We start from the raw sequence: 6575 nt of genomic DNA on the forward strand, positions 1-6575 counted from the left end.
AGTGATCATCTCATTGAATCCTCATAACAAGGCTATGGAGGTACATATTCTTACCCCTATTTGACAGATCATGAAACTGAGGCCCAGAGAGGTTAAATAACTTTCCGAAAGTCACATCGTTACTGCGATTTGGGACTGGATTTCAAGCCCTGTCAAGCCTGTAGCGCTCTAAAGCCTGTGCTCTTTTCCTTCTTCCCGGGAATCAGAATCCTCTTGCCCCGGAAGCACGTGGGGCCGTCCCAGGACCAGGAGATAAGCTCACCCCCAACACCCGGATGTCACACGTGGAGCTGGGGCAGTAAACCCTGCAAAGACCACAAGCAACTTGCTCAGTAAAACAGATCTGAGCTGCCTCTGCGGTGCTTCGCTTTTGTCTGCAAGACATTTGTACTTCCGATATCTGATTCTGGTGTGACCTTGTTCCTGAGCCAGCCACCTATCCCAGCCCTGCCTCCCAGAGCTCAGAGGAGCTCCTACTTCTTCGTATGTATCTCACCTAGCCCACGACTGAGTCCATTTCTGCTAAATCCCGTGATGACACAGTGGTTCAGCACCTACATTCAGGGTTCAAATACTGCCTGCGTTCAAATGCTGGTTCTTACTACTAATAGGACCTCTAGCAAGCTACTCAACCTGTCCTTGGCTCAGTTTCCCCATTTGCAAAATAGGGCTAATGAGAAAACTTACCACCTAGGGTGGTGAGGACCCAGCGAGTTAGCATGTGGAAAGGCTCATAACATAGTAAGTTGGCTATTGGTGCTGTTTCCATCCGGTGTGATTTAAACACCACCCAAGTGCACAGCCACACCCAAAAAGAGCCCGATTCAGGGTCTGCAGCACAGGCCATTCTGACGACCATACCTAACAGCCTGCCAGGGTCCTCACCTCACCTACCAGCCCTCACAGAACCAGGCAGGGACTGGTTGGGAAGTCTTTGCACATCAAGGAGGATGGTCTTTGAAACTGGCCAGGTGTAGCCTTAATAACTCACAAGCCAGCTGCACCCCGTTTCCCTTCACGTGGTACAAACTACTTCACCACATTCAAGACTCACCTTAACCCTGAGATCATTTCCTCAAATTGCTTGTGTGTGGCCTGGAGGCAGCACCAAACAGAGAGCAGGAGAAGCAGCTGCTCATTATGTTGGCTCCTCCCTTCCATTAGGATATGAATCACCTCTTGAGATGGGACTCCACAGCCAGAGGGTGAATTGGTGACCTCACGGCTTGGTTCACTGGGTTCCAGCCATCCCAAATGCCAGTGACCTTTTCTTTCCCTTTGATGAGCTGATGCCAGGCTTCCAGTGGCAGAGATCCCTTCCCCAGCCTGCACCTGCAGGGATTCTAGACTCTAAACAGCATAGGTTAGAGCCTCCTGCCCATGTTAGTGGTCCCCTCACCCCCACACACACACAGGTACACTGACTGTGGGTAGCAAAGCCAAGTTGAAGCCAAGTTGGTCCAAGTTGCAGGAAACTAATTCTATGTTATGCCTCTTTTCTTCTCTCAACTCAGCCATCCTGAAGGCACCAAGGTGACTCCATCCATCCATTCACGCCCCCTGCCCCTGTCTACCTGCCTTCTATGTACATCCATTCCCTGGTCCCTTCTGTCAGCTGACATATATTTGTTCCTGCCTCAGAACTTTTTAGAAAGACACTCATTGAGCTCCTGATTTTGCCAGGTCATGTGCTAAGTGATCGACAGGCATTGTCTCATTTATTCCTCACAAATACCTGAGAGGTAGGTACTATTATTGACCCCATTTTACATATGTGAAAACTAAGGCTCAGAATGGTTAAGAAACTTGCCTGGGTTACACATCCAATGAATAGGTGAGCCAGGATTTGAATGAGGTCTATCCAAATCTAGAACCCAATCGATTACTACCACAGCGTATAGCTCCCTCTCGCTCAGCCCTGCGATGTTACCTCACACTCCTTGCAGATTCATCTTCACACTGGTCCTGCCCTCCCTGTTGTTCAAGTCTGAGGTCATTTGTCATTGTCATTCCCCACTACTACAGGCAGCCATCTACCCCTTAGCTACTTCTCCTACTTCACTACCTTAAGTCACTTGCACAATTCTGAGCGAAGCAGCTTAAAATCCTTAGTCTAGTTTTAACATCAAGAGTTCAGTATTCATTGACCAGTATTATAAGAAGTACCATCGAGTAGCCCCACCAATGGATTCAAGTCCACCATCCTGGAACCAGGATCCAAGCACCCAGCCTGGTCACATAAACTCAGTATGCAAAGAAAGCATAGGCAGTGTTTCCCAATGTATGTTCTATGGGACCCTTACCCCAAGAGATGCTACACCCCAAAACGGTCCCATAGTCAAACAGGTTAGGGAAACATTATCTGCTCTAATTCCTGCCTACAGGTTTACTACACTCCTTGGCAAATTATAAGTTTGAGAAGTTTTTCAGTGAAGAGACCCATTTCCCTTTCTGTAACTCAGTGTTTCTTTAATTTATATAATCCCAGAACACTTTCATCCTTTTTAGGTTCCATGGAATTGAGGTTCAGTGGAACAAGACTTTGGGAAACGCTGTTCTGGTGTCTCCGCCCTTGCCGGAATCAGACCAGGCTCGTCTGCAGCTCACCAGCCTGCCCACAATCACCTCCCACCCCACAGACAGTGTCAACAAGGCCAGCAGCACATGGCCTGGGCCCTGGAGCAGAGTTCACACTCTCACTCCTCGTGGGGCCTTCTGACCCACCTCTGGGATGACCCCTGGACTCTGGAGCCAGCTGCCAGCCCAGCCCACAGCTGACCAACCTTGACTCAATCCCTCACCTGCAGGCACCTCCTGCCTCCCCAGCTACTGGTGCCAGTCCTGTCAAAACAGCCCTTGCAATGTGCACACCTGCTCCCTGCCAGAGAGGGCATGCTGAAGGGAGTCTAGATGACAAGTCTGTCTGCAAAGGAGACATTCCCCAAGGCAGCACTTGAACAGAGCCTTGGGCTGGGGAATCGGCCTCTGTTTGCACAGAGGCATCCAACAGCTTGCAAGGTGCAGACACAAACAGCTCCCAAGCACAAAAAGCCTTCACAAATGTATGGCGTGTGAAAGAACCCACCTGTCTCTCCGCCACCCCACCCACCAGGTAACACCCACAGCAGCCGCTGCTGCCTCCACCCCCAGCTGCCTAAGTCATGTGAATGCTCCCAGTCTTTGTCTGTCAGCTCCTAAGAACGGGGCCAGCATAACTGGTACATTCTGTCCAGTCAAAGCCCAGGACAAGATTTCAAGAAACAGTAACAACAGCAAGAGTCCCAGGGCAGGGTGGGGTGGGGATGTGGGAGATGTGAAATCAATATAGTCATCTCTACTTTCTCATGAAATCTGTTTGTTCAAGCCAGGCATCCTCTTTTTAAAGTACCTGGATTGCTAAGGCCCATGACTACGAACTCTGCATCTAAATCAAAGACCAGCCCAAAGCTTTGTTGAATGGGTCCCCACATGTGTCTGCTTTGATGATGGGTACACAGGGGTACCTGTGACTGGGGGAAGGGAGTAGAAAACACAGGAAGAAGCCAAAATGATAGGGTTCTGTTAGACAGCACTGCCTAAAAAGATACATATTTCCCATGATTGATAATTAGCCTCAGCATCAATAACTGCTGGACCACCTCCACCCCACCCCGTCATAGGTCCCCCCTGCCATGAAATTTATAGCTCCTCTCTTGGAATGCTACACACTACCATAAGCACAGGACCAACACAATACCTAGAGGGCAAAGCAATTAACCATTTCCCCGGGCGGAAGTTCCAGCCTCTTATTACCTTGATAATTTACTCTGTGAAGTGGCAGGCACTTTGGCTCAGAGTCACTTTCCAAATCTATTTAAAAGTCCCCAAATTCTGCTGAGTCTGATATCACATTATGAACAGGGATTTTTTAAAAAAAAAAACACACACACAACACAATAAGATCTTCAACACCTCATTGTTTGGTGCTAAATATCACCCATGATACTTATTTAAAAGCCTATCATTATAACACAAGTTGGTTTTCCTTTCAAGCTTCCATTTCCTGGTGTAAGGAGACAGAATTAGTGCTTTTATGGTTTTAGTGAGTCTTTGGCGCAATGGACCAAAAATCGTATCCCTTGGTGTCATCCTTCTCTACCATGTCTTCCTATTTCTGCAGAGATCTTGGAGCCCTCAGACCTAGCCTTATGGTTCTCACTGAAAAGTTGTGGAGGTTCCGAGCTTTCAGGGAAAATACAACAAATGAGAATGCCAAGGCCAAAAGGAGCCAAAATTATATCACAGTCTATCCAATTATGAATCTATGATCTCATCGTCTTCTCTGACCTCTCCTCCTCCCTCCCAACCAGACTTCCTCCTGTTTCCTATGCAGCAAATAGTTCCACTGTCCTCCACCAGCTGAAGTCACAAGCATGGGGGTCACCCATTCTCTCACCACTACCCTCAAGCCTTATCCAACCAGTCCCCTAAGTTCTGCCAGGGCCATTCTTTCTTCTCCAGCCCCACCTCTACCACCTTTCTTTAGAGCACCACCCCTCCTCTGGTTTAAAAACAGGCTCCTACAGATGTAGCTCAATGTCATTATAATATATTTATGCTGTTTGTGAAGTACTGTAGTATTAAGTGTACAATAAGATTTAGAAAAAATAAAAAAAATTGCATGCTAAAAAATTAAGTTAAATTAAAACAGGCTCCTAAGTGGCCATGTCTTTCTTCCTTCTATCTACTCTCCAGACTACAGCCAGAATGATCTTTCAGAAAAACAAATAGGATCATGTCACTGACCTGCTTAAAACCCCTCAGAAACTGTGTTCATCAGGATCGAATTCTAAGCCCAACCTCGGTATTTAATGCCCTTTATGTTGGCACGTCAGGCCAGTTTTCCAGCTTTTCTCACCACTCCCTTTCTCTTACCAAATATTAAACTACTTGTATCTGAACACACCCATGCCCTTTTATGTCTCTAAGCTTCTGCATGTCCACCACCTGGAACAATTTTCCATCTTTCTCCTGGCTAAGACCTATTCATTGCCCAAGACTCGACTTATGTATACCTTCCTCTGGAAAATTTTCTGGAAAAGTAAGAAGCCCTCCCTACACTCCCCAAGTGTTCAGATAAAAACATGCTGTTCTCTTTATCTCAGCTTTATCCTTCTGGTATGTGACAGAAAGTGATACAGACCCTTGAGCAACTACTGACCCAGAGCACCTTCCCAGCATCCATTCTCTCTTTCCTCCTTCCTAACAGAGTCCCAGTTTGTTCTGATATCCACTCTGCTACAAGCAGCTCCACACCTCAGGGAAAGTTACCACAGCCCCTGATCAGGAATGCACCTGATTAGTTCAAGGATAATTCAACTTCCCTCCACAAGGATTGGCTCAAGAAAGTCATGTGACCCTGTTCTGGCCAATGAGATATGATGTTTCTTAAGAGAACTACCAGAGAGATAGATGGTGGGAAGAGATGGCCTCCCTTCTTCCACAACAGGAATTATAACTATTTATTTATTTATTTATTTGTGTGTGTGTGTGTGTGTGTGTGTGTGTGTGTGTGTGTGTGGATGCCTTTGGCAGTCAGGCGAATTCTATGGAAAACTTCTTAGAATAATATTTTTACATACATAAAATAAATTATATACAAATAATGATCATGTAACAGGTATTAAAATATTAAAACATATTTATGCCCTAGCAGGTTTGGCTCAGCGTATAGAGTGTCTGCCTGCAGACTGAAGGGTCCCAGGTTCGATTCTGGTCAAGGGCACATGCCTGGGTTTCGGGTTTGGTCCCCAGTAGGGGGCATGCAGGAGGCATCCAATCAATGATTCTCTCTCATCATTGATGTTTCTATCTCTCTCTCCCTCTCTCTTCCTCTCTGAAATCAATAAAAAATATTTTTTTTAAAAAACAAACATATTTATGCTATAATGTATGTAAACCTTTACTAACACATTCAGTATCAAGATCTAGTGGCAGGTCTAAAACGACTATAATTTAAAAGTGGGGTTAAGCATCACTGCTATTTCACAGTATAGTCATAATTATAATGTTATGTGACTATACTTGTGATATTATTGGTGGCAAAACAGCACACTACTGCTTTAGTTTGTTGCCTACATCCATAACTGGAGAAAATACCGAATTTCAGTGAGAGGTTAGTGATGTAATTCTTTTTCCCATTCAGGTTCGTGGCTCCCTGAGTGTGTCCTTGGAACCAGTTAAGAGCCCCTGTGCTGGCTATGCTGTTTGGAGCCCCTGCGGCCATCTTTGCTGTCAATGTAAGCGTTGGCATCACGGAGAAATGAAAAAGAAACCTGAACCTTGGTGCTGATGCTGAGTCCCAGTCTAAAGCAACCAATCCCATCGCTCAGGGACTTTAGTTATGAAATGTAATAAAATTACTTATTGTTTTGACTCCATTTGACCCAGGACGTCTGTCCCTTCAGCTAATTTACAGTGAAGGAAGAATGTTTAACTTTATGTCAGAGTCAACGCTACAGGATAGCACCAATAGGGCATCTACACTGAGCCCCTCTCCTGACTAAAAGCAATTTAAACTGCCCCTGCTGGGCTCC

This window comes from Myotis davidii, unplaced genomic scaffold (genome assembly GCF_000327345.1).
Source record: "Myotis davidii unplaced genomic scaffold, ASM32734v1 scaffold363, whole genome shotgun sequence".
NCBI classification, from domain to species: Eukaryota; Metazoa; Chordata; class Mammalia; order Chiroptera; family Vespertilionidae; genus Myotis; species Myotis davidii.